Consider the following 17,929-nt stretch of genomic DNA (forward strand, 5'->3'; position numbering starts at 1 on the left):
CTACTGAAGCAAAGCTTCCTGACCCGATGGAGAGACATGTTTTGTGGAACCATGAAATGAAAATAACACATCATGCTTGTTTATACAGTAGAAAATGAAGGGGGACAGAGGACAAACTGAGCCCCACTGTGCATCAGGCATGTGCAAGGCATTTTCACAGGTAGTTTCTCATTTAATCCTCACACTGACGATATGATAAATGCATTATCATCTGTATTTCACACGGAAGGAAAACAGGCTCACATACTCCAAGAGACTTGCCTAATAAGTTAAGAGGAAAAAAAGGTTTCAAATCCAGGTCTCTGTGAGAAGGTCACAGAGGGGCTGAAAACAGAAATAAAGTATGAATGGAAAAAAATGTCTTGGTGGAACATTCAGTGCAGTGGAGAGTATCAGACACAAAAATCCATGATCCTGGGCGCCTGGGTGGCTCGGTGGGTTAGGCCGCTGCCTTCGGCTCAGGTCATGATCTCAGGATCCTGGGATCGAGTCCCGCATCGGGCTCTCTGCTCAGCAGGGAGCCTGCTTCCCTTCCTCTCTCTCTGCCTGCCTCTCCATCTGCTTGTGATTTCTCTCTGTCAAATAAATAAATAAAAATCTTTAAAAAAAAAAAAATCCATGATCCTATAAACAGAAAGCAAGAAAGTGATATAAAAACCACACAATGGAGACAACATGAAGAGAAACTGGCAGTGCGTCCCAGGCTGCTTCCCAGGGCTGGAGCCGTTGTCATGGACTGGTCACAGACGAAGACTGCGACCGACGAAGTGTTCTGGTAATCCCAGCAGCTGGCAGCTGTATCACTCAGCACCTTGCCTCCTTTTCCCTCCTAGCTCTGAGTAGCAGCCACAACCGCCCCCCACAAGGCACTGGCAATCAAACGGGGGTGGGGGGGAGGGAGACAAGCCCAAGGGGAAGCTGGGCAAATTCCCAAGGAAGAAAACAAAGACACAGGTGTAGGTCCAAAGAGTCCGGTCAGAAAAAGCCAAAGGAAGAAGTGAAATGCAGCTTGTAAAGACACAAAGGGACAGAGAACAAATAATCACTGACAAGAAAATGTGTTTTCCTGGAGTGGTTGCAGAGGGAAGTGATACAAGTCAGTACACACTGTACACATACACATACACACTCAGTACATATCCGAGTCTAGACGCCAGAGCTTGGGAAAGGGGCCTGGGTGTTATAGGAAGTAACTTGCCCTAATGCTCTGACAGTTACAGTGATTAAGTAATACAGATCCCCAAGTACTTCTGCAAGGAAACAGCAGTGCCGCATAAAAGGAGTGCAAGCTGCTGTCTGGGTAAGAGAGACCAGAGCTGGTGTCATGGAGCCAGGAACTTGGAGATATTCCAGCTAGCTCTCTCATTCTCAGATATGGAAACCAAGATCTGGAGAGGTTCGGGTATGCCATGTTCTCTTTAAAGGCTTATTCAGGATGGCAGAAGCCTGGAAGTGACAGGAAGAGGAAGACCCGCTGCTGCCAAGACGGCGGGTGAACAAGGACTCCCAGAGCAAGCCCCTCAGACCTTCAGCCTACAAAGAGGAACATTCTTTCTGAAGATACCATGAAAATGACAAAACAAGACGGATGCTACAACTCTTTTAATTTATCTAAGTGTAAAAAGAGTAAGAAAATTCAAAAATAGCACAGAAAAGGAGAAGTTTTAAATGCGGCTAATATAGCCCTAAGTGCAAAAGCAGAGATAAACAAGTCATTGTGAATGTGTTAGTATCATCTTGCCTGAACTGTCAATCATTGTATTTTATGATTTGAAGCTTTCATTTTTCCTTAACTTTCTACACTGTGATTTTCTGAGTCCCGCACGTGGCGTGGGAATACCTGTGAACAAAAGCAGAGTGAGAGAATTTAGGATTGCAAAATAAAATGCACAGAACTCTACTTTCCTACGTGCTGGGGTTGGGGGGGAACATGTTCTGATCAAAACCATCCTGCCAGCTTGGGTCAGGTGTGGTCAGGCTAAACTGAACTCTGAATTACTCCCAGCAGAGGGGAAAGTGTTTGCTAAGAAGAAACGGGCTTGTATTCACCTGCACGCCACCTGCTTCTTCTGACAAAGGCAGCACGTTATGAAAAAAGCGTGAAAGTGCAGTTATTCTGGAAAACATCATAATGAAACTAATTTCCTGTTATCAGTTTCGTTGCTTACATGAAAGAGAACACTACTGAGTGGCCTGGCATTCTGGAGGTTTCTGCCTTCTGATTGGCCGCGGAGACTAGTGCAGCCCAGCAGGTGGGATCTTCTGAGTTTAAAGTAACCATCAGTGATTTCTGAATTAAACTCCAAATTGGCCAAAAGCATGCTGAGTCTGTCCCAACAATAACTGGAAGGCACACATTTTTCAAATGGAAGAAATGGCCAAATCAATGACATTTCAGTCGCTTTCCCTTGGACCCAAGGGGATCTCATGACAAATGATCCATAAGGATGTTAATGTCTGGTCTTCATAACTGCTCTAGGCTTTACAGAAAAGGGAACTCCAATATTCCCTTGCTGTTCACAGCCTTAAGTTCTCAACTACTCTGCCATATGATTTCCAAACATCTCTTGCCATCACCCCCTTTTCTGACTACTTCAGACTAGATGTCTGGGCAGAGTCTTCTTGGCGCCTCCGCAACTGGGATTCAGGTTGTGCTTCTGCTAGACTAGGTTAGGTACAAACCACCTCCCAGCTGGACCGGGTCCTGTGACTGCCAATCTCGGGTGGACAGCCTCACTGCTTCCCCTTTCTGCTACCTTAAGCAGCAGTCCATCCAAGTTGCCAACCAACATAGCATGGGAAATAAGGCGAGTCTGCCAGTCTTCATATTAAAGCTCTTACTGGGGGTGCCTGGGTGGTGCAGTTGGTTAAGCGACTGCCTTCGGCTCAAGTCATGATCCCAGGGTCCTGGGATTGAGACCGGCATCTGGCTCCCAGCTCCATGAGAGTCTGCTTCGCTCTCTGACCTTCTCCCTTCTCATGCTCACTTGTATGTGCACTCTCTCTCAAATAAAAATAAAATCTTAAAAAAAAAATAAAGCTCCTAGTGGGATGGATTTATTGGTGGCAAAGTTACAGGGTAAAACTGCTATCATGGGCTACCAAGACACCCTATCACTGTCATCACTCCAGGTTTCCCAGACCTAGCTTCTGGTCTCTGAGACTGTATTTCCCGCTTCTTCACAGTCTTGAGGGAAGCACCAAAACTCCATTATTCTGAGCTCTTCTTCCAGTGATTCCTGAAAACAAGGACTCTTAAGGCATACTGGGGAATTGGTCCGTGATTCATGTCATCTATAGACAGAACACTTTCTCAGATTTTTCATCAAATAATTGCACTGGTGGTCTGTGTAAGGAGTCCTATTTCCCTCCCTTTCAATGGGGAAACTGCTTGGTTTTATAAACCCAAGGCATCAGAATATCCTAGAAATTCTGATCCCTAGAAAGGCAGAGGCAAATTGCTCCTCATGATGACCCTGTGTGACCAGTATGTGACACATCTGGAATGCTTCCAGTTGAGGCAAATCTTTTTTTTGGGGTGGGGGGGGAGAGAACACACCACGGTGGGGGGCAGGAAGGAACAGGAAAGGGGGAGAGAGAGAATCTTAAGCAGACTCCACACCCAGTACAGCGCCTGACACAGGATTCAACCCCACGACCCTGAGATCATGACCTAAGCCAAAATCAAGAGTCAGACAACTTAACTGACTGAGACACCCAGGTATCCCAGTTGAGGCAAACTTTTCAGGTGCTCCTGGGTGAACCACATTTTTTTTGGCAGACAAAGAAGGGGTGAGTGATGTTTCTGGTAATGAAAAAGGCATACATATCCCAAGTACACAGGTTCCAGAGTTGGCGGTATGTTCGAGAACTAGCTAACAGGCCTTCATGGCTGGAGCATGGGACTGGGGGTAACAAAGCATTCAAAGTCTACAAGAAATAACTCCAAACGGCTGATGTGCTGCTGCTGCTGAACACACCGACTGCTGTGCTGGGCTCTAGACCCTCCTCTCTCCAGGCAGTGGGAAGCCACTCATATTTTTGAGCAGAAGAACGGCATGACTAGAAAGACTGCTTGGGTCACACGAAACAGGATGCCCCAGAGGGAGGAGACTGATGTCAGGTACACCACTTAGGAAATAACAGAGACCCAGGCCAATGTTTTAATAAAGGGCAAGTCCACAAACCTGAAAGAAGGAAGAACTAAGATTCAAAACGACCACATACTAGCTAGGCGACCCTGCAAAAGGTTCACCTTGGGTGCCCGACTTGCAAGATGGAGATCTTAATCCCTGTCCTGCTTCCTTAAAAGAGACATGGGGAGGACTCCATGACAATTTCGAATGCATAACCAACAGAAAAATGTCAGAGAAACAAAAACAACTACACCCATCATGATACTCGCAAGAGCTTATATTAACTGCTTATTGGGTCCCATTCTGGACCCCCTGGCAGTTCTGCCTGTCTTCCAGAAGCCTCGAGTCGGTGGCGATGGCGTGGAAGGACTGCGTGGTGTCCTAAGCGAGGGAGCCGGCCCTGTCCACTCTGTGCGCGCTCTCCTTCCCGCGCTTCTCCGGGCCCGTCCCCTCTTGCCCGCCCCAGTCCCTCTGACCTTCCGCCTCTCAGCCAGGACCCCTCGCTTACTTCCCAGCGCCGGTCCACAGGCTCTCGGCTTCCCGACAGCCCACGGTCTCCTTTCCCCACGTCCCCACCAGACCGTGCCCTCCTCTCCCAGGCGTAGATCAGGCCCCCTTTCATTCATCCACACTTGTGCCCCGCTCTGCAGCTCTCTGTGCTCAGGAAGAGAGACCATGTACTCAACCTCCCACCAGGTGTGCTCAACAGCAAAAGCCGCAAATAAATGAAGACCTGGTGTATTGAAACGGTGCTGCTCTGAGGGACAAAGTGTGCGCTGCCTGGCCTAGAGCGCCTGTGAGCATCGGGACTGTAGGAGTAAGATGACAAGAGCATGAGCGGCACTTCACTTCTAGGATCGCATTTCATCCTGCCGACGTCTCTGCGACACAGGTTACAGACGCACTACGGATGAAGCCAAGAAGTCACAGATTAAGAAACTTGATGCCGTTCTTCAGGGAAGATACAGTAGTCCCTGGAGCATCTACAGCACTTCACGGTACAAGTGTGCACGGGCCGCTGTGGGGAGCCGGGAGGAGGAAGTGAGAGAGCAGCCCTGCCGGCACACATGCAAAATGGTTTTTCTCGCACAACCCACTCCGAAGTGACAATGTGGATGTTTCGCCTTTAAAACAATATAGTATGAGTCTATAATACGAGTTTCCTACATGAGTTTAGATTCCTTTTGCCATGAATGAAAGAAAACGAACCCAAACTAGGTTCGGCAAGCAGAGCTCATGGGCCCACATACCTGCCAAGTCCGGGGCTGAGGCAGACTTACAGCGTGGCTCGATTCAGGACTACGGTGACAGAGGTCATCGGGGCTGTTTCTTCATTCTGCCCTCTGCTGCGCTGGCGGCAGTCTCCGGAGGAACATGCCCACGAGATGACGGCCATGGCTCTCCAATCTTCCTCTCTTAGGTTCAAGACCAGCTGGAAGGAAGGTAGCTTCCCAAGATGTCCCAGGCACTGTATCTCACTGGCTATGATTTCACTGCATGCCCAAATCTGAATAATTACTATTGTCATAAGGGTCCAAGGGGATGTGGCTGATGGTTCAGTCCACCGTCACACAGTCTGCAAACTGAGTTGTGGGACGGGGTGGGGTGTCACCTGAGTCAAATGAGCAAAGAATGGGGAAGGGCAGAGTCTCAAACGACTATTTCGTATTAACGTAAACAGATGCATGTAGCCAAAAAACAGAAGTCCTCTATAGGTCTCTACTAAATAAATGTCCCAGAGAGGGGGTTAATAACTATTGAACTAATAATTCATACCATCTACTGAATCCTTGCTGTTTACCAGGCACCATGTTAAGCATTTATAGATATTATTCTCAACATACCTCACAACCACCCTGTGAGGCTAAATACTAGTAGGATCTAAATCTTACAAATGAGAAAAATGAGGCAAAAAGCAGTGAAGTCACTAGTCCAAGGTCTCCTAGCTAGTACATAGAGGAACAAAGATTATCAACTCAGGATCCTGACAAACTTTAACACTTTCCAGGTTAATGTATTTGTTAGTTTAAGAGAGTTCTGACGGAGAAAGAGAATCATGCTCATGGGAATCCAAGGCTTTACAAGGAGATGGAACATAGCTCCACGTGTAAGGGCTAGAAAAAGACCCTGCCTAATAGTTGGATTAATCTGACCAGGAGGTAACAAAACCATGGAAATGTATTATCTTACCTCTCCAGAAGTCTTGAGACAGGTAGTTCCAAGTTGGAATTCCTTTCCACCATCTGCTATTCAGCCATCGGTCTGTCCCCTCATAGCTGCAAGATGGCTGCAGCAGCTCCAAACATCCCATCTTCACAGAACTCTGTCCACACACAAAAAGGTAACTTGCCCCTTCAATGTCTCCTTTTTATCAAGAAGAAAAACCCTTCCTGGGAGTCCCACAGCTGACACCCTCTTACAGCTCACAGACATGTACTGGGCTACAGGCTTTGCCCTGAACCAATCTTTGCTCAAGGGGAATGGGTGTCCTCCCTTCAAGAGTAAGGCCCAGCTTCTCAGTACCAGGGCCAGGAAGAGGGCAAGGGAGGTAAAGAATCTTGGGTAACAAAAATAAAGGAGGCGCTGACTCTCCGGGCAATGCACCCACAACAACCCTCTGAGTGCCTCATCCATCATGTGCCCTTTCCAGTGACCTTGAGAAGAACGGCATCCTTCAGTTTTGTGCCCAACATGATTCACCCACTTTACCTAGTCCCACCTCTGTCCAGCATCCTTGCCTCCTCGCCATACTTGAACAAAGTCAGGAGTCCTTTCAGAATAAAAGATGAGGAAGATGGCCATCACAATCACAATCCACGTTTCATTATTAGCCACAATTCTGTCATGTCTCAGCCACCAAGCAAGGACACTTGGTGTGCTTCCTACTCTAACTTCCAATGTTGGGCTTTTAACATCTCTGGGGCTTTTCACTGGGAGATCGTCAAGGTTCCTCCTAGCTTTCAAGTCTGGGGTATCTTCTTAGATACTTTTAAATCAGGTGACATTTATGGCTCTATCTTCTGCTTAAGAAGCTGAACAGTAAGAAGACCACAACTGATTCCTTCTCCATTACCATCTCTTTCATTCCTCCATCACCAACACTCACATGGCAATAAATCATAGAGGAGGGGCGCTGGCTAATCGGAAGAGCATGTGACTCTTGATGTTGGGATTGTGAGTTCAAGCCCCACGTTGGGTGTAGAGATTACTTAAACAAAAATCATAGAGCAGTTAGTAGTATATTTGCCAGATGGAGAACTGTAGTGAACACTACAGGGCACTGCCCAGCTTACCCACTTCCAGGACCAAAATACTCATTCCCTCAACTGCTGAGAGAGTTGACTGATTTTTCTCAGCTGAGTAAATTTCCAGAGAGATGAACTGCTCCCCCAAATTGCATCTCTTCCTCTTGGGCAGCCTATTCAATGAGTGGTGAATTTTTAGGGGGTGGGATATGAGGGGTGGTAGGAGGAAAAATTTGCAAGAAGGGTAGTAATGGTCCTGGCTCTTACCCCAATTTGGGACAAATGTGCAGGGGTATTTCAGCTCCATGATTTTCTAAAGTGTTGGGCTGAAACCTTCATTTTGATTGCACCAAGTCTCCTTCTGCTCAATCTTCTGTCCATTACACCTCCACAGGTGTTGATCCTAAGAACATTCACAGGTAGGGACACCTGCATGGCACAGCTGGTTAAGCGTCAGCCTTTGGCTCAGGTCATGACCTTGGGATCCTGGAATCAAGTCCTGCTTTGGGCTCTCTGCTCAGCAAGGAGTCTGCTTCTCCCTCTCCCTTGGGCTTACTTGTAAGCTCACGCTGGCACTAGCTCCTGCACTCTTTCTCTTTCTCACTCTCTCAAAATAAATAAAATCTTCAAAAAAACAAAGAACACTTCCTGCATACAATTCCCAACCTCAGGGTTTGCTTTCCAGAGAACCCAAACTGTGATGGAGGAACTACAGACTTTTTATGGAAACTGTAGGATTTTTTTTTTCCTCTTTCCTTTTTTTTTTTTTTTTTTTTTAAGATTTTATTTATTTGACACAGAGAGAGAGAGAGAGAGAGATATCACAAGCTGGCATAGAGAGAGGGGGAAGTAGGCTCCCTGCTGAGCAGAGAGCCCGATGTGGGGCTCCATCCCAGGACCCTGGGATCATGACTTGAGCTGAAGGCAGAGGCTCAACCCACTGAAGTACCCAGGCGCCCCACTGTCTCTTTCCTTTTACTCTGGTCACAAATACTTACATAGGTGTCACCTTTAAGTAAAAGAGCACATAGTAAACACACACAGCTGAAACTATTTCTTAGTGTTAAAGGAATAAGGACATTCTCCAAATTATTTTTGTAGGATTAACTTGCTCTGAATAGTACTGACTGGAGTAAAAAACCACATGACACAAATCTGGCGCAATTTTTCTCTCTGGGTACACGATGAATTTCTCATTTTCAAAAGAATGCCTTAAATTGGAGTCCTGGTCCTAAGAGCCTGTATTCAACTATTTGGAAGAATGGTTTCCTTATTGGGCTCTTTATATAGATATGGAAGAAAAAATCCTTGTCATTTAAAACATTCACTTTTCCTAATGCATTTGTGTTGTTAAGTTCCTGCCTCAAAATTAAGCAGCATTTCCTAGGTCTCCTTGACCTGAGTGTTTATTAATACATATTTTCTACTAATTTCAAAAGCATATACTTTATTGGGCTTGAAATTGGTCCTGAGGGCCAAGTGAGGACCAAGTGAGCAAGCCTTTTCCCCACGGTTCCTGTGTCTGCATTTCTAACCACAGGAGCTCAGGCTGACTGCTGAATTCCTTACACTGGAACCTAAGCAGGAATGGTATTTCCAGTGACTGCCCTTAATGTTTGATCGAAGTGACAAGACTGCAGTACATTCATTAAATTTTCAGTTGTTATTCTGATCAATCACAATCTACTTTGTTTGCATGACAGAAATAACAGGCTGTCCAATCACCGTGATTCATCATCCAGTTTCTTGCTCTCTTACTCATTTCATTTATCAGATTGAGATTGAGACCGCACTATTTTACAGGTAACAATAACTGAAAACTGATTGGGAAATCTGATTTTTCTAAATAGAGTATCCATAGGTAGGACCTAGATAAACCTTTGTCTCAGTAAGAGCGTTATCCTCCTATAAATCCTATTGCGTCAGGATATTCAGATGCTCTTGTCCTCACAATGGCCAAGGTGTTTGTTTTAAAGCCTAATTTTACCTAATACAGAAACTGATGCCAGAAAAGGGATGAAACTTATTAACAATAACAGGTAGCACTGCCTTGGTCAGGCAGCTTGATGACAGAAACAGGCTGGATAACTAGAGATCTGTATTTCATTCAAGGGTGAACATTTGGTACCATCAGTGCACCAACTTAATGACAGATGTGAGCTTACCTTGGTCGGCATTATAATGGATGAGGATGAAATGCAAAACGTTAGCAGCATGTGTTAAGTTCTGTTGACTGGGGCGCCTGGGTGGCTCAGTGGGTTAAGCCGCTGCCTTTGGCTCAGGTCATGATCTCAGGGTCCTGGGATCGAGTCCCACATCGGGCTCTCTGCTCAGCAGGGAGCCTGCTTCCTCCTCTCTCTCTCTCTCTCTGCCTGCCTCTCTGCCTACCTGTGATCTCTCTCTGTCAAATAAATAAATAAAATCTTAAAAAAAAAAAGTTCTGTTGACTCTGTTTGGCAAGATAGTGCATGAGAAAGATGACCTAAGAAAGAAGTGGTCGGTTTCTAAGAAGACACAAAAGGATATATAGGAGGATCCAAAAAACAGAGGCGGGATGTAGGGGCAGGGGAAGGCTTGCAAAGTTGGAAAAACCATTTGGTTGCACAACACAAATGATAAAGAGACTGCATAAAATGGGCTTAAAAACTAGTCAAGCTTCTCAAAGTGACTCAGGACAGAGACCAAATTAAAGGGGGTGGTCTTTTCAAATGTTCTAAATGTTTTTAACCATAAACTGAGAGAGGTCTGGGTTAAAGAATGAAAGAAGGGGTATCTGAGAATTATGTCCAGAAAAATCTTTGTACTAATGACACACAGAACTACATATAAATAGATTACTAAATTTGGAAATAATTATACTGTTAAAGAAACTATAAGCCTAGACTGAAGCACTCTGGACTACTGCAGACTAAAAACAAACCTGGGTCTTCCAACTTCCCGTGAGTAGGAGGCCAACTTCAAAGGCTCTGCAGCACTGAAAGAGAGCTTTCTCCCCAAAATACATTTCAGATGTGCCCAAGGAGAATAATGAGTAAGAAGCACCCCCATCCCCAAGGGCAGATCCATAAGCCATGGACATCAACGAAAGGGAGTTCTCTCGGAGTGCAGAATCAAGAGCGTAAGCAAGGAACTTTCCCAGGGCCAAGGGTAGGAACCTTCACAGCATCTTCCTAGGGGGATTTCAAAATTATCACAGCCTGGGGCACCTGGATGGCTCAGTCGGTAAGCATCTACCCTTGGCTCAGGTCATGATCCCAGAGTCCTGGGTTAGAGTCCGAATCAGGCTCCCAGCTCAGCAGGAAGTCTGCTTCTCTCTCTCCCTCTGCCCCTCCCTCCTGCTCATATTCTCTCTCCCTCTCTCTCAATTAAATAAAATATTAAAATAAATAAATAAAAAGTCTGCATGTATTAGTAGCTTGTGACAACATGCATTCACTTCTCACTTATAGGTTTGGGGGTCAGCCGTGGCTCACTGGGGTTCAGCTCCAGGCTGTGGGTCGCACTGTGATCTGCTCAGCACATCTAACTGGGGGATGCAGGGCGATGGAGCAGCAGTTACCCAGGACATGCTCTCATCGTGGGGCAGGAAAAGAGCACGTGAGTAGAAGCTAAGCCACACAAACACATCTAGCAACTCTAGTCCAGCATGGCATTAAGTTGGATCTGCTCACATTCCATTAGCCAAAACAAGGCGCAAACAAAATCAGTGGGTGGGGAAATACACTCTGTCCATAGGGAACTATTGTTAAGGAATGGAATGAAAGGGGAAATTGTGAACGCCAATTACAATCTGCTACCAAGATGTTTATTGTAGTTACTTGCATACTGGATATGGGTAGTGTGGGTAGGTGACCTATCTTTTAACCCAGAGGTTGCCAGACAAAAAGAGATCACATCTGAACCAGATAGAAAATACTACATACATCATCCTGACAGCTTGGACTCTGGAACTAAAGACAGTGAGCACACAGAATTTAGGGCTATATCCCTTAGGGAATAGTGCATTGTCTTCTATGAATAGGAAGAGAAATGAACCAGTTTAAAGACTAAAAGAAAGACTCACAAAAACAATGGTAAGTGTCAGAGTAAATATAATTCACTCAATCATTCATCCATTCTTGTTGAACTTGCACATGTGAGACCAGTCTCCTGACAAGTCTCCAATTTTAAAATTAAATTCTTTTTTTAAAGGTATTACCTATTTATTTAAGAGAGAGTGTGAACGATTGAGAGTATGAAGTAGGGGAAGGGCAGAGGGCCAAGGAGAAGCAGGCTCCCTGCTGATCAGGGAACCCAATGTGGGGCTCAATCCCAGGACGCAGGGGTCATGAACTGAGCCACCCAGGCACCCCAAAAGATTTTATTTTTAAGTAATCTCCACCTAATGTGAGGCTCAAACTCACAACCCTGAGATCAAGAGTCACATGCTCTACCAACGGAGCCAACCGACACCCCACAAAAATTAAATTCTTAAATGTACTCTAGAACAAGTCCCAAATTGTAGGTACTGCTTTTCTAAGCATTTCTACTACCCAGTTATTCATCTGTTTTCATACGTTTACTGGTTATTTGTACTTTAATCTTCTCCCAATTATTTATCTGTAGCTATCAATTAGGGAAGGCTAGATGTTTGTGAGACAAACATCTCCCAAATCTTAGTAGCCTGTATAAAGAAAAGTTGGTTTCTCACTCAAAATGACGTGTTCACTACAGGTCAGAGAGCCCTTCCTCACACCTCAGGACCCAAGCTGAAGGAGCCACCACTAGTTAGAAATCACAATGGTGATGGTTGTCATGCTGACAGAATATAGAATTTGTTGAGGTATGCACCTGCCTCATAATTATCCCTAAGAAGGGATAGATGTTAGTTTGGCTCAGATTTCATTGGTTGAAGCAGGCCACATAGCCCTGTCCAGTTCTAAAGTGCTAGGGAGTATGATCTTCCAGAAAGAAGGGAACTTCCTACTACGGAAGCATAATAAAGGCCTGGTTGACCAATATATGTTCCCTCCCCTTTCCCCTTCCTCTAAGGGAGATAACTTTAACTACCATCTACTCATTGCTTCAAGCTCAAAGTGAAGAATCTCAAGTCATAGCGTATTCTCTACATCAGAGATCCACATGTCCAATAAATAATGATGAAACAGGCATAGGGCTATTTTCAACCACATTCCACTCTGAGAAAGCAGCAGCATGGAAGTTATCCAGCAGTCCCTGGCCCACAGCAACAATGACATCTCATTGGGCAAATGCCTGGATGGTCCCTTGGCTCATGCTTAGAGAACGGTCCCGAGAACAGGCCCTGGTTGTTCTTCCTTCAAGTAGTTTCTCTGCCTGCCCACTGTTTCCCTGTGGCTCTTGACTCCACAAATCTACAGGTTCTTCTTCTTTTTTTTTTTTTTCTTTTAAGTAGGCTCCACACCCAGGGTAGAGCCCAATGCTGGGCCTGAACCCACCACCCCAAGATCAAGACCCAAGCCATGACCAAAAGTCAGATGCTTAACTGTCTGTGCCACCCAGGCACCCCAATGTTCTTCCTTTTAAATTATACTTCTTGTCTCTTGATGGAGTTGGGCTGGTATGAGAAAATGACCTTCCTTGGAAATCCAGCAGCTTTTGCTGACTGCTGCTCATCCAAAAGAGGTTGAGGTCCCAAATATCTTAAGCCTTAGCCACAAACTATTTAATCCAAGCTCTCGGTCTCTTTGACAGTATAGTATTTTTTTTCCAAAAACTTAACTTGACTTCTTAGCAACTGTATTCCAGTCAGCTCTATGGGCCAATAACCATATCACCACCACTTTTCTAGATCTCTCTCTCCTCAAGTTTGAGTACCTTCAGTCCATCAGTCTTCTACAGAAAGGTCACACCCTTAGTACTTTGTTCCTGAGCCATTTCACCCAAATGGCAAATATATCACACACTTAGTTGAAACTTTAGGAATGTTAATTTACTGAGTATTTTTCTACTACTGAAGATTTTATTTTTAAGTAATCTCTACTCCCAACATGGAGCTCCAACCCACAACCCCAAGATCAATAGTTGCACTCTTCACCAGCTGAACTAGCCAGGCACCTGCCCCTCTACTGAGTATTTTTTATAATGGGTGTGGAGATTATACCCTTAATTTGATACTTGCACTGAGATAATACGTAAAAAGGATTTGGAGATTTTAACAATGGTATGGAGGAACCCCTATCTTTTGATTTTTCCTTGGTGTAATTCTTGAAATTTGCCTTTATTGCTCAAAACTTTATTTCACACTGTTTGAAGTTTAAGCTCATTTTTAAGCCTGAAGGCCCACCAATTTCTAAACTCTCAACTGTCTTTCGTTTATGTTCAACTATTAGCTAAGTACCTTATCTAAGCTCATTTCTTTTATAATTGGAGACATGTAGACAAAAGTTAGCCATACTTGAAACTAATATTTTGTTTTTCAACCTCCCTCCCCAAAACTACAGGCTCATTATATCTGCCTTTCAGGCTACTATAGATCTGTTTTACTAAAACTTTTTCTACTATTTGACTTGTTCTCACTGGCCTAGCTTCTGATGGGTTTCCTCACTGCCAAAAACACAACCTTCGAATCAAAGCCATATATTTCATAGATTTTATTGCAATGGCACCTCTATTCTGATGCTGATAGTAATTTCTGTATGCATCAGGACAGGCAAGGTTAAGCCATGGTATCAAAACTCCCAGATCTCAGCGGTTTAAAACAAAGATTTCTCTTTCATGCACAATGTATTTCCATCTTAGGTTGGTTGGGAGCAGCCACTATCCAGAATATCTGTGGTTGCTGTGACAGAAGGTAAACAGAACGTGGCAAATTAATATCAAGGTTTTAAGCTTCTAACTGTGACACATTTCACTGACCCAAACATATCATATGGCCATGTTTGAGTTTGCCAGGACAGTAAAGCATTAATTCTCATACAGGGAAGCAAAACAGATAATTGTAAACAGTATACTACAATACCCTTTACTTTTCTGTTGTGTTGTCATTTCCTTATTCATTTACTGGGGCAATGCGCAGATTGGTAATATTAATCCTGTGTCTCATGTATTGTCCAACCTTGCCAGTTGTCTTTTAACTTCGCTTATGATAAATACTGATGAATTTTGTCATGCAGAAATTTTCATTTTGATGGAAATATGCCAGAATACGTCTTCCTTCCATTTTTCCTCCCTACTGAATCCTTTATTTGGGGGCAAAATTGATGGCTTTAAATTTCAGGTAGTTCTTGGGAAGGTCTTAACAATTTCAGATATTATAAAGGTGATCTGCTATAGATTCTTCTCTAATATTTGTACTTTTAAAATGTTTAACTCTTCATGGGACACCTGGGTGGCTCAGTTAGGTGTCTGCCTTGGGCTCTGGTCATGATCCTGGGGTCCTGGGCTCGAGCCCCATGTTGGGAATCCCTGCTCAATGGAAAGTCTGATTCTCCCTCTCTCCCTCAACCCTGCTCATGCTTTCTCTCTCTCAAATAAATAAATAAAATATTTGGGAAAAAAATGTTTGGGTCTTCAATATAAGAGGACTTTTTTTGTGCATGTGTGATGTGAAGTTAAGACAGTAACTTTCCTTTCTTTTCCACAAATAAGGTTAAGTGATAGACAATTTTATCAGTACTATTTATTGGGGAAAACACCTCTCATGCTCACCTGATAGGCAATTAGACAAACAGATACATGGCAAAAGGAGAGGGGTCCCACAGGCCTAGCTCTTTCAGAAGGAAACAGTACTATCTGTACCACTGCCCAGCATCCATGCCTCATCTTCATATCTATCATTCAAGCCTGTAATTGAAAAGCACATTTGTGGGGTGCCTGGGTGGCTCAGTGGATTAAGCCTTGGGTCATGATCTCAGGGTCCTGGGTTTGAGCCTTCCATCAGACTCTTTGATCAGCGAGGAGCCTGCCTCTCTCTCTCTGCCTACTTGTGATTTTTCTCTGTCAAATAAATAAATAAAATCTTTAAAAAAAAAAAAGAAAAGAAAAGAGGGCGCCTGGGTGGCTCAGTGGGTTAAAGCCTCTGCCTTCAGCTCAGGTCATGATCCCAGGGTCCTGGGATCGAGTCCCTCATCAGGCTCTCTGCTCAGCAGGGAGTCTGCTTCCCTCTCTCTCCCTCTGCTTGTCTCTCTGCCTACTTGCGATCTCTGTCTTTCAAGTAAATAAATAAAATCTTAAAAAAAAATGAAAAAAGAAAAGAAAAGCACATTTGTGGCAGCCCTTTCCTATGGCTGCTTTGAGATTTCCCCTGCTCTAGTTTGTTAGTCAATACGATGTCTTCTATTTTTTTATTACTTATATAATTACTCAAAATGTCTGATCTCCTAAAAGCAGTCTTTGTTCTTTTTCAAGGGTACTTTATTTTCTGAAACATTTTATGTCTAGTATTTTAACAGAATTTTGGAGAGAGGAAGAAGTAAAATATATGTACTCAGGATGCTATCTCAAACCCCTGATCAATTTCCTCCAAGACACTTGGCTAGTGGATTTGAACCCTAGATAGGAATGTTCCCTGGGTTCTTTTCCCCCCATTGCTCTCTTTTAGGCCTATCCCTTCAGTTCACCAAATATGCCCAGGCATGCTTACGTGCCAGAAATGGACAATCCAAGGCTAGGACTCCTATTTCCCTACTACTCAATCAAAATTAGCATTTCAATCTCGCTCCACAATTATACTAGGCATTATACCTGAAGCCTGAGTATAAGAATGGAAAAGGAGATGCTTAGTTTAGGTTTCTTCCATAAAGCAGAGGTAGGGAGAAGAATCAGCAAGTAGGTAATGATCCCAAAGTCCTGGAGAGGACAGGGAAGAATGAAAACAGGGAACGGTGAAAAACCAAACCAAGGCTTTGTTAATTAGCTACTCAATGGCTGTGGTCAAGCATGGCTTGATCCTGTGGGGACCCTCTGAGAATGATCTCCTAACTGTCCACCTAAGGAAGAATGCAGGGGAGTATATCCACTGGGTCCCCTCCATCCACTGCTCAAATGTTGCAGCGAGTGGGTAGTAGCCCGTCCACACCTCCAGAACTCCTGCCGGCCCCCAGGAACCTCTGTGTATGCTATGTCACTGCTTATTTGACTACTCTAAGGTACTTCATGTAAATAGAATTGTACAGTATTTGTCCTCCTGTGTCTGGTTTCTTTCTGGCAATTAAGGCTTCCAGCTTTAGAAAATCAAAATAGAAGATTCCTGGTTATATTTGAATTTCAGATAAGCCATAAATGTATTTAGTGTAAGTCCGCTCTAGACGTCATTTGAGACATACTAAAAATTGTCTTCTATCTGAAATATGAATTGAACTGCGGGTCCTGTACTTTATCTGCTAATCCCATCTGAGAGACAACCAAACAGATGCAAGCAAGCTGCTGAAGGTTTACCACGCGGCAGCAGCAGCAAGTCTGCCGGCAAAAAAGCCGAATTATATGGTGCGGCAGAGGTGAGTCGCTCTGAGGCCGGCAGCTGTTTTCCACGGCAATAACGAAGCTGAAAAGTTAGCCCCAGAGGAGACGAGGTAGGGCAAAATTGGTGTCAATGCCACTTAAAGGTGAAACTCCTGGGCACCTGGGTGGCTCAGTCAGTTAAACATAGGCCTTCAGCTCAGGTTGTGAGCCAGGGTTCCTGGGATCGAACCCTGCATCAGGCTCCCTGCTCACTGGGGAGCTTGCTTTTCCCTCTCCTCGCCACTCATGTGCTCCCTCTTGCTATCTCTCTCTCCTAAATAAAAATCTTTTAAAAAAAATTAAAAATAAAATAAAGGTGAAAATCCTCAGGGTGGCTGGCTGGCTCAGTGGGAACAGCATGCAACTCAATCTCGGGGTTGTGACTTTGAGCCCTATTTTGGGTAGAGGCATTGCTAAAAAGTAAATAAATAAGATTAAAAAAAATAGAGGTGAAAATCCTAATGATTATGCATGCAACTAAAATAATTAAATTGAAGAGGACAGGAAAAATCCAACGTCCTACTAGGGCAAACCCTGCGCTGATGGTTGTGGAAAGTGGAAGATGGAGACGAGGGGTCTCACTGCTGATGGCCTAGTGGGGAAGACAGTACAGAGAATGCCCCTGTGAACCACCGGAGGCCAGGGACAGGCTGGAGTCCTCTCTGTATCTATCTTCCAGTATCTAGAATATACCCGGCCGAGAGAAGGCCAGTAAATGTTTGGTCAATTAACATATAAATGAATGAATAAAGGAAAAGATATAAGGGAAAGAGAAAAGTACCTCAAAAGGAAGAAAGAAAAGGAAGTAGGAATGAATGAATGCTGAAAGCCTTAAAGTTTGATTCTTTTTTTTAAGATTTTATTTATTTATTTGACAGAGATCACAAGCAGGCAGAGAGGCAGGTAGAGAGGGGGAATCAGGCTCCCTCCCAGGACCCTGGGATCATGACCTGAGCCGAAGGCAGAGGCTTTAACCCACTGAGCCACCCAGGCGCCCTAAAGTTTGATTCTTAATTTAAAGAGATCCTGATGTTCCAAGAAAAGAATTTTGAAAGTGAGAAAGTAAGTTACCATTCATCTAAGTATTTA

The sequence above is a fragment of the Mustela lutreola genome, chromosome X (genome assembly GCF_030435805.1).
Source record: "Mustela lutreola isolate mMusLut2 chromosome X, mMusLut2.pri, whole genome shotgun sequence".
In the NCBI taxonomy this organism is placed as follows: Eukaryota; Metazoa; Chordata; class Mammalia; order Carnivora; family Mustelidae; genus Mustela; species Mustela lutreola.